Below are 14734 nucleotides of genomic sequence, written 5' to 3'. Positions count from 1 at the left end.
TTACTTCTTTATTTATTAAAATAAATATTTCTTTTAGTATTTATTAGTCTATTATTATCTATTTAACTAATACTTTTATATTCTTAATTCGCCTTTACTATTTTTAATATTCCAAGAATATTACTAAGTTTCTTAACTTTATTTATATTAAAAATAATAACTATTTAATATATAATTATTACTATTCTAAAAATAAAAAATATAATTCTATAAGTTATAAATTTCTTCTTTTATTCTCTATTCTAATATTATTTAAGATTTCTTAAATATATATAATATAGTTAAACTACTTTTTTTAAGCTATTAATATATATAAGTATTTTCTCTAACTTTTATTTAAAAGAAAAAAGGCTATTATTATTCTGTTTCTATATTAAACTATATATATTTTATATATTAAAGCTATTATTTAAGGCTAATAAATTCTTTTAATAATTCAAGAAATAGATTAAATAATTCTTATTAACTTAATATAAATATAAAGTACTTTTAAAAATATAATTAATATTCTTTAGTATTAAATAAATTTATTTTATTTTTATTTCTTACTAATAATTAATAGCTTTCTAAACTAATTTATTATTTATTTCTTGAGAGAATTCTAATAAAAATAATAACAAAAATAATAGAGAATAATTATAAAAGTAAAATATTTATAAAATATAGAAATTAGAGTTTTTAAAGTTTTAATAATTTTTATATAGCTTTTCTAAAAATAAATATATAATTTTTAATAGTTTTCTAATATTACTCTTTTCTAAATATTCTTATAATTCTTAAATTATATTCTCTAGATTATTTAGTAGTTCTTATATATTATTTACTAGTAAATAGTTCTTCTAATAAATAAAATTTTTCTTTTCTTTTCTGTTTTTTCTATAAGCTATATTAAATTCTATATCGAATTCCTTTTTACTTTTAATCTTAACTAGTTCTAATTCTATTATAATATTAGTTTATAGGTATTATAGTTCTAAAAAAGAAATATAGAAAATATTATAGATCTAATATAATACTAGTAATTTCAAATAATATATTTATTTATATATTTCTATAATTTCTAGAATCTTAAAAAAGCCGAGATATCTATTTGCTAGTTTTATATTAGATTATAGCTATTAAATATTCTTTATATAAAATATAACTTTATTATATATATTAAACTTTTTATTAATATATTTTTTATTATAATACTTTTTTTATATATTTATTATTTCTTACTATTACTTCTTTAATATTTTTTATTCTATTTAAATTTTCTATATTCTTTTCTATATTACTTGTATTTCTTTTTCTGAAATATTATTCTTAATATATAGTTTAATATTAAAATAAAATTCGTATAATATATAAAATAAAGAAATTTCTATTATTAAATATATAAAGTTATTATATATAAATTTTATAAAAGTAAGCTTTATTATCTATTTATTTTACTAATAGCTAGTATAATATCTCAAGTACTATTTTAGAGTTTAATTTAGATTCTCTATTTATTTATTAGTTTATAAATAAAATACTATATTTAGCTATTATTAAATCTTTAAATAGAAATATAAACTTAACTAGAATTTATTTATAAAAATAGACCTTTTATTAGAGATTATATTTATAAATATATTAAAGTCTTTAATATAATATATAAATAACTTTACTAATTTAAAAGCCGAGATTTCTTTAGTAATTAGAATATATTATATTATTTTTATATATTTATTAATAATAATAAATATAAAATTATATATCTTATTATAAAACCTAAAAGAAAATAGCCTTATAATAAAATCTATAGTAATTTCTTACTATAGCTTAAGAGAAAGAAAAAACGAACTAAATATATTATATAATAGATATCTTTTTATTTTAGTCTATTAATATATAAAACGAGTTCTAATATAGTCTTTTATATTCTTTTTTATATTTTACTAAAAGTACTTTTTCTAGAGAATCTTTAATATTTTACTAATACTAAAATACCTATTTATAGAATTATTATAATTAGCTTATAGTAATTCTTTTTTAAGAGCTAGTTTATTTAATATATAAATAATACTTCTATATTTTAATAATTTAGATATATTAAATTTTCAAGTTTTAATAGCTTTAATAAAAGTTTTTTTTAAGAACTATTTATATTATTAATATTATATTAATAGATTAAGCCTTTAGTACTATAATAGTAGTTTAAATAATATTTCTTTATTTTTCTTATATACTATTTTAGATCTAGTTATTTATATAGCTAGAATCTATAATATATATTATTTATAATTAGCTATATTAATAATAAGCTTAAATAATAGTATTTCTAGTATTATTTTATTACTAAAATAGACTTCCTCTTTAGAATTCCTTAATATTTTACTAATCGAGAAATATCTATTTTCTTTTTTCTAGGCTTTATATTATAGTATTATAGAAATAGTATAATATTCTATTATTACTACTTATAGGGCTTTCTATTATATATTTTATAACTTATTATAAAATATAAATAATAAAATATTTTTATTTATATCTATTATAAAGTCTGGCCTTTTTAATAGCCTATTAGTAAAGTTATTATATTTTGGCTAGTATTCTAAAATAAGTTAAAAATAGCTAATTCCTCTATTTATCTTATTTATTAACTATTTAGTTTTTTTTAGGTTATAAAATATTTCAAGTTATTATAATCTATTTTAATAATAATAATATATTAGGTATATATTAAATAATACTATTAAATATAAAATACTAGAATAATAGCTAAAAGTTTAGAATTATATATTTTATATCTGCTTTTAATTATAGTTATTTTCTTTAAATAGAAAATAATAAAATATTATCTGGCTTTTATTTTTTTATTAAAAAGCTAGAAAATTATATCTATAATTATAAATCCTAAAATATCTATTTTTATATAAATTAAAATAATAAAGAATTAGTATTATTATAAATATAATTTATAGCTTTTTAAAAGCCTTATCTGTTTTATTTATCTAACTAAAATAATATTATAGATTTCTATTAGTTTTTAATAAATTAATAAATTCTTTTATTATTCTGAAATATCTATAAATAAACTTCTAATAAAAGTTAATAAAATCCAGAAATATTTAAACTTCTTAGATATTATATTTTAGGGCCAGCTATTCTCTAATAACTATAATCTAGCTAGCTTCTATTTCTATATTATCTGGGCTAATTATAAATTTCAGGAATTCTATTCTTTTTATATTAAACTTATATTTTACTAAGTTTATAAAAAGCTAGTATTATTATAATTATTTAAATATATATTAGATTATTATTATATATTATTCTGGATTTTCTAAATAAATTAAAATATTATTTAAATAAACTATATAAATAATATTTATAAGGCCTATTAGTATATAATTAAATATATATCTGAAATATTACTAGAATATTAGATAATCTAAAAAATATAATATAATATTTAAAATATTTATAATATATTTAGAATACTATTTTCTATTTATTATTCTCTTATATTTATAACTAATAATAAGTATTTTTTGAATCTAGTTTTATATATATCTTTATTTTATAAAGTCTATTTATTATTTTATTAATAAATAATAATAGTATTTAGTTCTTAATAATAATTCTATTTAGATTCCGGTAATTAATATATAGATATAGGTTGCCTTTTTTCTTTAGAATAAATATAATTAGAATATTAGCTAAACTAGTAAAATAATAGATTTATTTCTTTTCTAAACTAGTATTAATATATTTCTAAAGAACTTTAAGTTTTCTTTCTAATAAAGTATATATAGAATTATATAGTAATTAGAATTCTAATTCCAGATCTATATAATACTTTATTATATAGTAATTAGATAATATATCTATAGCCTTTATAAAGAATATTCGAAAAAAGTTCTAATACTTTTTTAATAAACTTTCTAATATTTAGAACTTTAATCTTTTATAATTAAATCTGGTATTTTTATATTATTTCCCTAAAGGAAATTAGGGAATTAATCTAATAAAGCTATAAGAATTCAAATATTATATTAATATAGTTTAAATTAAAATTATATAATATAAAATATATATTAGTCTCTTTTTAGTATTCTAGTATATTCTTAGTAATAACTTTAAGAATATAATTTCTATATAAATAGATTCTTTTTTTCTCTAGTAAAATTAAAGAAATTATTTTTAATATTAATAGAATACTTATATCTGAAACTAATCTTCTTTTTATATAATTAGCCTTTATACCCGAATTAACTAATACTTTAATTATTTATCTATTTTTTTTATTTTAATAATAACCTTAATTATTATTCTTGTTTTAGGGACTTTATTTTCTATAATATAAATAAGTATAATTATTATAGAATATATTTATTTTTCGGTTTCTTTAGTTCTAGATATTTATATATTTTATAGCTAGACTTATTATAGTTATAATAAATTAATTTCCCCTAATTTAGATAAATAATAATATAGTAATTCTTTTTTTAGTAAATAAAATAAAATATATTCGGTTTTATAAATTTTAATATAAGTATTATATTAGATTTTATTATTATATTTTCATTATTCCGGTTTTATAAACCTTATAATAGAAATATATTTCTTTTTCGTTTTCTTTTATTATTCTCTTTTTTTTCTTTTTTTTCTTTTCTTTTACTATCCCGTTAACTTATTATTATATTTCTATTAAATAAATAGATTTAAATTATTTTTAATTCTTATAGCTATAGAAATAAACTTCTTTCTTTTTTATAAAGTATTTCCTTAATAATTAATCTCGTTTTAAATCTCTTACTTTAAGCTACTAAATAAGTTATTTTACTCTTATAATAAATCTATATATTTTAAGTTATCTAATAAACTATTTAAGTAAAATATAAAGCCTTAAATACTCTAGTCTAACTATTATTTAGTATTCTTAAACTTAATAAGAATATTATTATTATAATTCTTTAAATCTAAGATAAAATCTTTTAATTTATAATATTAATATCTATTAATTACTTTCTATATTTCTAGATATCCCTGGCTATATTCTTAAAATAGGAAATATAATATATAACCTTTATTATATTAGTAACTCAGATAATTCTACCGTTTTTATATTATTTTAATTCTATTTAATAAAAGAAGTCCTGGGCTTTTTTAATACTTTTTCTTTTATAAATAGATAGTTTTCGGCTTTTTAGAGTCTTTTAAACTAAAAGTACTACCGGAAATATAACGGATTCTATATTAAGTATTCGAATATCTTTAAGATAATAAATCTAAGCTTTTAGCTTTTCTAAATTCTCTTTCTATTATATTTCTATTTCTAATTTAGTAATATAATAGCAAGTTACTACTAATTTCTCTATTATTATTATTTTATTAGCTAGTTCTAGAAATATCTGAGTTCTATTTCCTTTTCTTAATTAGATAATATAAAGAGTACCTAACTAAATACTTCCTTAAATACCTAGCTAGGTTATTTTAATAGTAGTAAAGGTATTTTTTTTAGTTAATATTCTAGCTATTAATAATTTATTTATTAATAGCTTAATTACCTTATAATAAACTACTTTTTAAAGATTAGATTAATTAAAATATAAGGTATATAATAGTAGAATAATATATAAATAGTTAAGATAAATAAGCTATAGAATAATACTTATAAATATAACTAATTCCAAGAATTAATTCTAATAAAAAACTAATTAATATCTCTTTCTAAAACTAGAAGTATCTCTCTATATATTCCCTAGTATTTAGCCAAGTATATAAAGCTCTCTTAACTAGGAAATATAATTCTATATAATTCATATAATTCCAATTATAAGCTTTATCTAAAATAGGGAACTAGATTCGTAATATCTAACATTTATTTATATATTATTATATATATCTATTATAATAATTTAAGAATATTTATATATAAATTAATATTTATTTAATTAATAATAAATAAATAAAACATATATTAAATAATATTATATAATTTATATTAGAGCTTATATAAGGCTATTTAAATACTAGATTTCTTTTTTTAAATTCTTTCTTTTCTTGCTTTTTTTATTAATAATACTAGTTAAAAGCTATATAAAAATAGCTATTATATAATTAGTTTTTTCTAGTAAGCTAGTATTTTAATAATTTTAATTAGTATTTCTTTTTTTCTTTTTTTTTTTCTTTTTTCTTTTTCTCTTTCTTTCTTTTCTTTAGCTTAATATTTTTAATATATAAATTTTTTAGATTTTTAAGTCCTAACTATTATTTTAATTCTATTATTATATTTTTACTTCTTCTAATTCGTCTTTAAATAACTCCTAGCTTTTTAAATAAAATATTATCTTAATAATACTTTTATTAAATCTATTATATAATTTAAATAATAAAAATATTTTAAAAGAAAAATTTACTTTTAATAGCTAAAGAAATCTAAGAATATATTAAGGTTCTATTTTATTTACTAAGTCTTAATATTACTTAATTAGATAATATAATAATACTAGATTCGGGCTATTTCGAAGCCTTATCTAATTAGACTAGTATATTATATATAGTATTATTATTAGTTTACTAGTAATATATAATACTATTATATAGGTATAGAAGTATTATTTATATAAGTTAGTAAAGTTATTATTTAGAAGTATGAATTATAGTATTATAATATTAATATATAATTCTTAAATCTACTAAGCCTAAAGAGGTCTAGTTTACTAGTTAAGTTACTAATAAGATACGAGGTTATATAATTATATCCTATATTTTATATCTTATTACTTATATTTTATTATCTATATCCCGTATCCCATATCCTATAACTATATATATAACTCTCAAAAAAATAGCTATACTAATACTAGAAACTCTCTAAAAACGCAAAAAATAGTATCTCTTTCTAATTATATATAAATTCCCTAATCCGGCCTAGTACCAGATTTCCCAAACGCTTTATATATTTATATTACTTCTGAGGTTTTAGTTATATACTAAAGGCTGCGGCCTTTTATATATAACTTTTCTTCCTATAATATTCTTTTATTTTATATATCTATTTTCTGTCCTATTTATATTTAACCTATTTCTCTATATCTAATTATATAATATTTGTATTAATTAGGTACTTGAGGGTATTTATTAGCTTTAATTTTATTATAAAATCGGCAGGATTTAATTCTCTTTTAATTTACTTAACTTCTGCGATTTCTCGTTATTTATATATTTAGTAAAGATATATTATATTAATTATTAGGCATTTCTCTCGAGTAGTACCTAATTTAATAAGGCATTTATATAATAACTTCAAATTTATATAGATAACTAGTAGTAGTTCTATTTCTAGTACTTTATTAATTATAGATTTAACTAAAGTACTTATATTAAAACCGTAAGTTATACTATAGAGTTCTAAAGCGAGAATACTTCTAGTAATTCTTTTGTATTTAGTAAAGAACTAGTAGATAATATTAGTATATCTAGTTCCATTTACTAGAACTAGAATATATCTGATTTAGGAAAAGAAATCTCTATTATTTATAAACGAAATATCTATAAAAATAATTAAATATAAGAACTTTTTTACTAGCTTTATAAATCTTAGTTCTTTAGTAGTATTCTTAATTTGCTATTAAATATATTTATTAAGTGTCTTTATATTAGTTTCTAAGAATTTAATAGCTTAAATAGTAATTAATAGGTTATATAAAGCTTTTGGTTAATAGACTAATATAATATATACTTCTCTCATATATTAGGTAATATATTAGTTCTTAATAAAGAGATTTTAATAAATAGTACCCCTATTACTTATAGTAATAGTATTCTTTATAGAAATAATTTGGAAGTTCTTATATTAGTATTCCTATATAAGAGTAATTCTAGTAGTATCTATATAAATAATACTTCTATTAAATTTGAGATTATAGTTAAAAGTAAGGAATTTATACTTCTTAGCCAAGAACTTAGTCTTATAAAGCTTTAGTTATTTTACTTTTGCAAAATTATTAGTTCTAATAAATAAGATATTATTAGTTTAAAGGCTAATAATTCCGAAGAATTACTTATTATAAAGTAGGCAAGAGTCGTAAATTAACTATTTTATAGAAAGCTTATTAATATAGTAGGAATAATAAGTTTTAAACTAGTAGTTCCTAGCTTCCGGTATATTATATAATAGTTTTATAACTTTTAAAACAGAATTATTCTTTAGATTTAGCTCTCTAGTAAGCTTATAGAATAAATTAATATAGAAATTATAATTAAGTAAAATTATTAATTAGATATAAGCTTATAAGATATTATATAAATATAATTCTATAGTATTTATTATTATAATAGTAATACTAAGGATAATTCTCTGGCTAATATATTAGATAATAAATAATTATATTAATATTATATATTTCTTACTATTATTATAAGCTTAGATAACTAGTCTCGACTTCTTAAGCTCTTTTTCTATATTATTATTCTTAATCTTATTAATAAACCGGGAATTAAAAATATATACCTTTTTTAGTATCTGAGATCTGGGAATAATCTTAAATATGCCCTTTTCTAGGAGGCTAGTAACTTTAACTTAATGGGAATTCTTATATAGTTTATTATTTTATAGGAATACTATAATATCCGGGGTCTTATAAGGGCATCCTCTATTATATTTTAGTAGAATAATAGAAGGAATTATGGCTATATTACCTTTAGCCTAATTATTAGATTTAGGAATAGGTTTAGGTTTGAGGCTATTAGTAATAACCTTAATATTTCCTATATAAAAGAGCTTTATAGAAATTAAATAGAAGGTAGTATTACTATATAGTAGAGCTAGTATATAGTTCTCTCTATTAATAGCTATTAGCTTATATAGTTTATTCTAATTACTAGATTAACTAGTATTTCCTTTATACTAAATAAGAATATTTAAATTCAGAAATAGTTTATAGATATTAGTAATACTAAGACTATTTCGGGTATTTAAAGTATTAGTAATTTAATATCTAGTTTAAAGCTTCTGAATTTCTATTATTACTTTCTTAAGTATTACTAATTACTATAATATAATAGGTAATAAGGTATTATATTTAGTTATTTGAGGTAAAATACTATAAATTAAAAGAATTAGGATAATACTATTAGGTTCTATAGAATTATTAATAGCCTTAAAAGCTATTTAAAGTATAATATCCTTATTAATTCCGTTAACTTTAGTTATAATAATAAGGTAAATATATTAGATTAGGCTATAATAATATTCTATAATTCCGATAAAGTTATAAGCTTCTATAGGAATAATCTTAATATTAGTTCCTATAGTATTCGTAAGCTAAGCAAATTTCTTATTAGTAAACTGCTTTCCGGTATCTACTATAATCTAATTAGAAGGGCCTAAATAGTTATTAATCTAGTATTACTTAAGTATATTTCAGATATATATTATACTAATATTCTAGAGCTATTAGCTAGCTTAATATTAAATACCTTTATTAATAATATAAAATATAGGCTTATCGGAAATATAGAAAATATTAATAATAATAGAATAATTAAAGCTAATATTATCTCTTAGATTAAACTTGAATTATCTAGATAATTAGCTATATTTCTAGTATTACTTATAATACTTTATAAGATACTTAAAGGCTTTTATATTAATATTATAGCCTACTTATTCTAGTATATTTCAAAGCTTACTAATAAATAGATAACCAAAATAATAATATGGATATTATAATTTGACTTCTATAAAAAAGCAGGAATTATAAGTAAAGAATTCGGAAATAAAGTCTTATAGTATAGTATTTTAAAGCAGGAAAGAATATCTAAAACATTATATTATAGATATATATTTTCTAGTAAAAATAATAAGATAATTAGTAAGATTATTAAAGTAGATCTCTAGCTTGTCTATATTAGCTAAGTTAAGTAAAAATAGAGTTTTTAAAAACATAATATAGAATTATACTTATCTAATTAGTATACTTATTATTATAGATCTAATACTAAACTAGATATTAACTTGATCTTTAGTAATTTTATTAAGTTTAATGCTATTATTAGTTTACTAGAGAGCTTGAAATTAGTTAGAACTAGTAATTAAGTATTTAGAGGCTCCGGTATTAATTATAACTTTATAAAAGTAATAAGTATTATATCTTAATATATTATTAATTATAAAAGTCTAGGTATTTTCTATTAAGGATTTAATAGGCTCTAAGATATAGTTTTCGCCTATTATCTAATATATAAGGAAAAGAGAAATAAGGTTATTTATAAGAATATTAGCTATAGTTATTAATAAAGCAGAAGTAGTAAAAGTAGCTAAAAAGCTCTTAATTAAAATAAAATAGAAATCTGGGTAGTATTTCTCTTCTTTATCTATTTCTGCTAATAAAGCCTTAAAAGTATTATTTACTAGTTTGTTCTTATTACTCTTATTATCTTCTTTGCTTTTAGCTTTAGTAATATACTATATATAAGTACTATTAAAGCATTTATTAAAGTTATAGGTATTTCGGGATCTAAATTAATAAATATTTCTATTTCTAAATCGAGCCTTCTTAGCCTCTTATTTCTCTAATATATATTTCTATAAGTAATATTCGGATTTCTTATATATAAAATATAACTTTGGGATATAATTATTATAATTACAGGGCTTAAAGTAGTTATTACGGGTTCCGAAGTTGTAGCTGGATCCGTATTAATAATTTCCGGAAGAATAATAGCTTAAAGAGTTCTGAGAGTAATATTATTAATTAGTAAAGAAGGTTTCGGGATTAGCTTATTATTTGCTCTCATATATAGTAATAAATAACTAGAGCTTATTAATAAGCTAGCCGAGATTTATAGGAGAATCTGAAATTATATATCTATATATCCGGGAGCCTTAGTAAGAGATAATAATCTTATTATAGAGGAATTTGGTATTTTATAAATTAGATATAAGACTATACTATAATTAATATAGTTTATTAATTAGTAGTTAAATAGTCTTAAATATTGTTTTTTCCGGAAATTTAGCTATTATAAAAGCTAATATAATAGTATTTCACTTATCTAAATTTTAATATTTAAATCTAGGGCCTTTAAAAAAGCTATAGATATTAATATAAGCCTCTTTATATATATATTAAGAGAGCTAGTTACTATAGAAATAGTCTTGAGTTAGTTTCTTTAGTATAATAAGAAAAGCTCGTATTAGTACCTTTTATAAAAGCTTTATATATTAGTAGATATTAAGGAAAATAGTAAGTTTATAATTAAAATTATTATTAGATCTATTATATTTTTACTCTTTAGTATAGATCTTAGTAACTTCTCTAATAAGTCTTATAGTTAAAGGGAATTAGGAATTATTTGGATATAGTTATAATAGTAATAATAGTAAAAATATATTATTTACTTCTAGAGCTTTTGTACTAGTATATAAATCTAATAGAAATATAGGATATAGTAGTAGAGGAAATAGTAGAAAAAGTAATAGTAATATAGGAATATTAAAGATAATAGGTTCTAAATACTTGTTTTTTTTATAAAAGTAATAAAGCCTAATAGGATTAGTCCCTTAATAAAATCTAGTCTAGTTATTAATATATTCTTATTTAACTATATATACTATTTATTCTCTTTTATAATAGTATATAAAGTATTTATAATAGTATTAGTACTATTATTCTATTATATAAATATACTACTATACTAAAGAATCTTATATAGGTATAGTATCTCCAGAAGTTCGAATTTATTAAAGTTCCCTTAATAGGTAAAGTCCTTAAAGTTATATCTAAATAGCTCCCAAAAATTATTATTAATTATTTTATAGAGAATATATTAAAATAGCTTAATATCTAAGAACTTAGTTATCTCATTTGCTTTAGTAAAGTTTAAATTAATTCCATATCTCTATTTTCTTACTAATTTCTTGAAATTATTATTATTTATAAAGTAATTAGATTAGATAGATCTAATAAAGAAATTATCTACTATAATATATTCTGCTATTATATATTCTATAGGCTTATACCTAGTTCGAGATATAGTAGTTTATAAAAAGAGTAGGTTTATAAGGAAAAAAATAGTTTATAAGATAAGTAGTTTATAATAGGTATTATATTTGAGGTAAAAATTTTGTCTATAATAAGAAATTTAGGAAATGAAATTTAAGGAGTAAAATATCGAGATTCCGGGAGAACTTAATAGTTCTAAAGCTTAAGAGCCCCAGGGGTTTAAAAGAAGATAGTTTTTGAGAGGGTTTTATCGGAGTTAAATAGAAATAGAATGGGATAATTAAATAGCTAACCGTTTTAGTACTTGGCAAGATTAAGTGCCCTTCCTACCTATATAACCGAATTACAAGTAATAGAACTAATAAATATTTCCCTCTTTAATATAGTATAATTAGGCCTTAGTAAGATTAAATATCTTTCCTGCCTATATAATCGAATTACAGGTAATAGAATTAATAGTTATTCCCTTTTTAACTAGAATAATAGCTTTGCCCCTAAATAACCGAATCTTAGGCAAGTATAGCTTAATTCTTCCTAATCTGTAAGTACTAACTAATTAGTATTAGTTTACTAGTAATATATGGCACTATTATATAGGTATAGAAGTACTATTTGTATAAGTTAGTAAAGTTATTATTTAGAAGTAAGGATCGCAGTATTATAGTATTAATATATAATCCCTAAATCTGCTAAGCCTAAAGGGATCTAGTCTACTAGTCGAGTCACTAATAGGACGCAAGGTTACATAATCATATCCCGTATCCCATATCCCATTGCCCATATCCCATTGCCCATGTCCCGTGCCCCGTGTCCCGTAACTACGCACGTGACTCCCAAAGGAACAGCTATACCAACAATTATATATATATTACTTAACTACTCTAATATATTCTAGAGTAGTTAAATAGTATTCTAAGTTATAAGATATAATTTCTAGTAAGCCGAATATATATAAAATATAAAGTACTACTAATTATAGTACTCCGGCCTATAGCACGAACAAGTTACCTGTATTACTCTATAATACTTTAAAAGTAATTAATTTGGATAGCAGTCATATAAATAGCGTCTCCCAGAGGGGTTCAAATTTGCTTTTTAAGAGGACCCATTCAGGCCCCCTAACGCGTATTTTTATTCTCTTTTAGTCCGGGCTTATTACAGTGGAGCAACGGTTTGTAGCGGGCCCGTGGTTCTGCCGTGGTTGCGACTTGCTGGTTACGTTCCACTGGTATAATGCACTCTGCATCGATCAGAGCAGCGTTGACGAGAGGAACCAGCTGGTGGGCATGATGGGAGATGTGTATGCGCCCACCGCCTGCGAGGGTTTGGCTTGGACGGCAATCCGAACACAATCGAAAGGTTCTGAGAACTCGCTTTCGAGCATCAGAGGATTTGCCTCTAGTTGATTTGATCCAGTACGCCTCTAAAGCGCGGGCAACAGATATCAAAGACAGGGTCTTTGGCTCCCTAGGACTTGCGAGGAAGTCTGACAGAAGGGATTCCGGTCAAGTATAATGCTTCTGTGGCAGGTTTGAAGAAGAGAGCAGTTCAGCATTGCTGCGGCCCCGATCTTTGGGTGTCGACTATAGAACCTGTCAAAATCAAGGAAATGATTGAATAACTTGGTGAGGTCGGTCGAGCTTTTGAACTGTTTCATTGCCTTGGAACTGTTTTTGGGAAGATTCGATGGCGAGGAAGCAGAAAAGCAACGAGCTCAAGTGAAGGAAGGCATTATTGCTCTTGTTATCAAAATCGACGACAGTTGTGAGTTTTCTTTTGTTCAAGCACCCGATTGCTTTATCAATTTTCATTCTCGACATGCTCACGATTCGACTAGCAATTTTATAGCTCACTCCACCACCTCAGAATACAAGTCCTAGTATCTCCCTGCCTCTAATCAAACATTTCAAATTTAATCCCAGGGCTCCGTATCGAGAGCAGAGAGCATCTTTCACCGCTGCACCTCCAGCAGGGATAACGAACCTTGAGTAAGATAACATCCTGCCGCTGTTGGTGATAGGATTTGTGTCTATTCGAGAATGTTGTACAAGAGGAGAGAAGTGGAGAAAAGAAGGGAGGAAAGAACTCCTGCCAACCAACAAACCGCGCACACTTCATCCTCCTCTTTCCAATAACGTCCCCTATCTCGTACCTCGAACCTTCTTTCCTCATTCCGAACGATTTATGCATGCATGCAAACTCCCGCCTACCCAGCACTGGCTAAATACAAGCATATCCCTTACCCGCTTGTGAGACAGTGATGAGCGCGTCTAATAAATTAACAATACACCGCCCCTTGGCCGCCCTCGTATTGTGTAAGCACGGCTCGTCAGCACGGCAGGGCTCGAAATCTCCGTCCGAGTGGGAGTTTCCCGCTGCAGGGCCATCGTGCCTATCCCAGGTTTCCCCGTCCAGACGGCCCAGGATCCGAGGATCCCAGATGAGGCATTGCTGCTCCTTTTCGGCTGTCTCTCGGCCCTGCCAAGGAAGCACAACGGAAAATCAGTGAGAAAAAGCCTCGGGATCTGAGGCGAGGCGAGGCTTCAGCTGCTGAATAGGGGGATCTGGTACAACCTGAGAAACGAGGAACTGAGGAAATTTTGGTTTTGTTTGTGGAGTGATGGTGTTTTGCGTTTTTAGGAGGGAGGGATATCGACTTTGCCGTGGCAAACTAACTACCATCCATCCATCTAGTGAAGTGAGGAAGACTACTGCGTTCTCAACTGTCTCCCATCTAATTGGTATTTCTC

This window comes from Hyaloscypha bicolor (genome assembly GCF_002865645.1).
Source record: "Hyaloscypha bicolor E unplaced genomic scaffold K444scaffold_136, whole genome shotgun sequence".
NCBI lineage: Eukaryota > Fungi > Ascomycota > Leotiomycetes > Helotiales > Hyaloscyphaceae > Hyaloscypha > Hyaloscypha bicolor.
Note: the sequence above shows the minus strand (reverse complement) of the source record.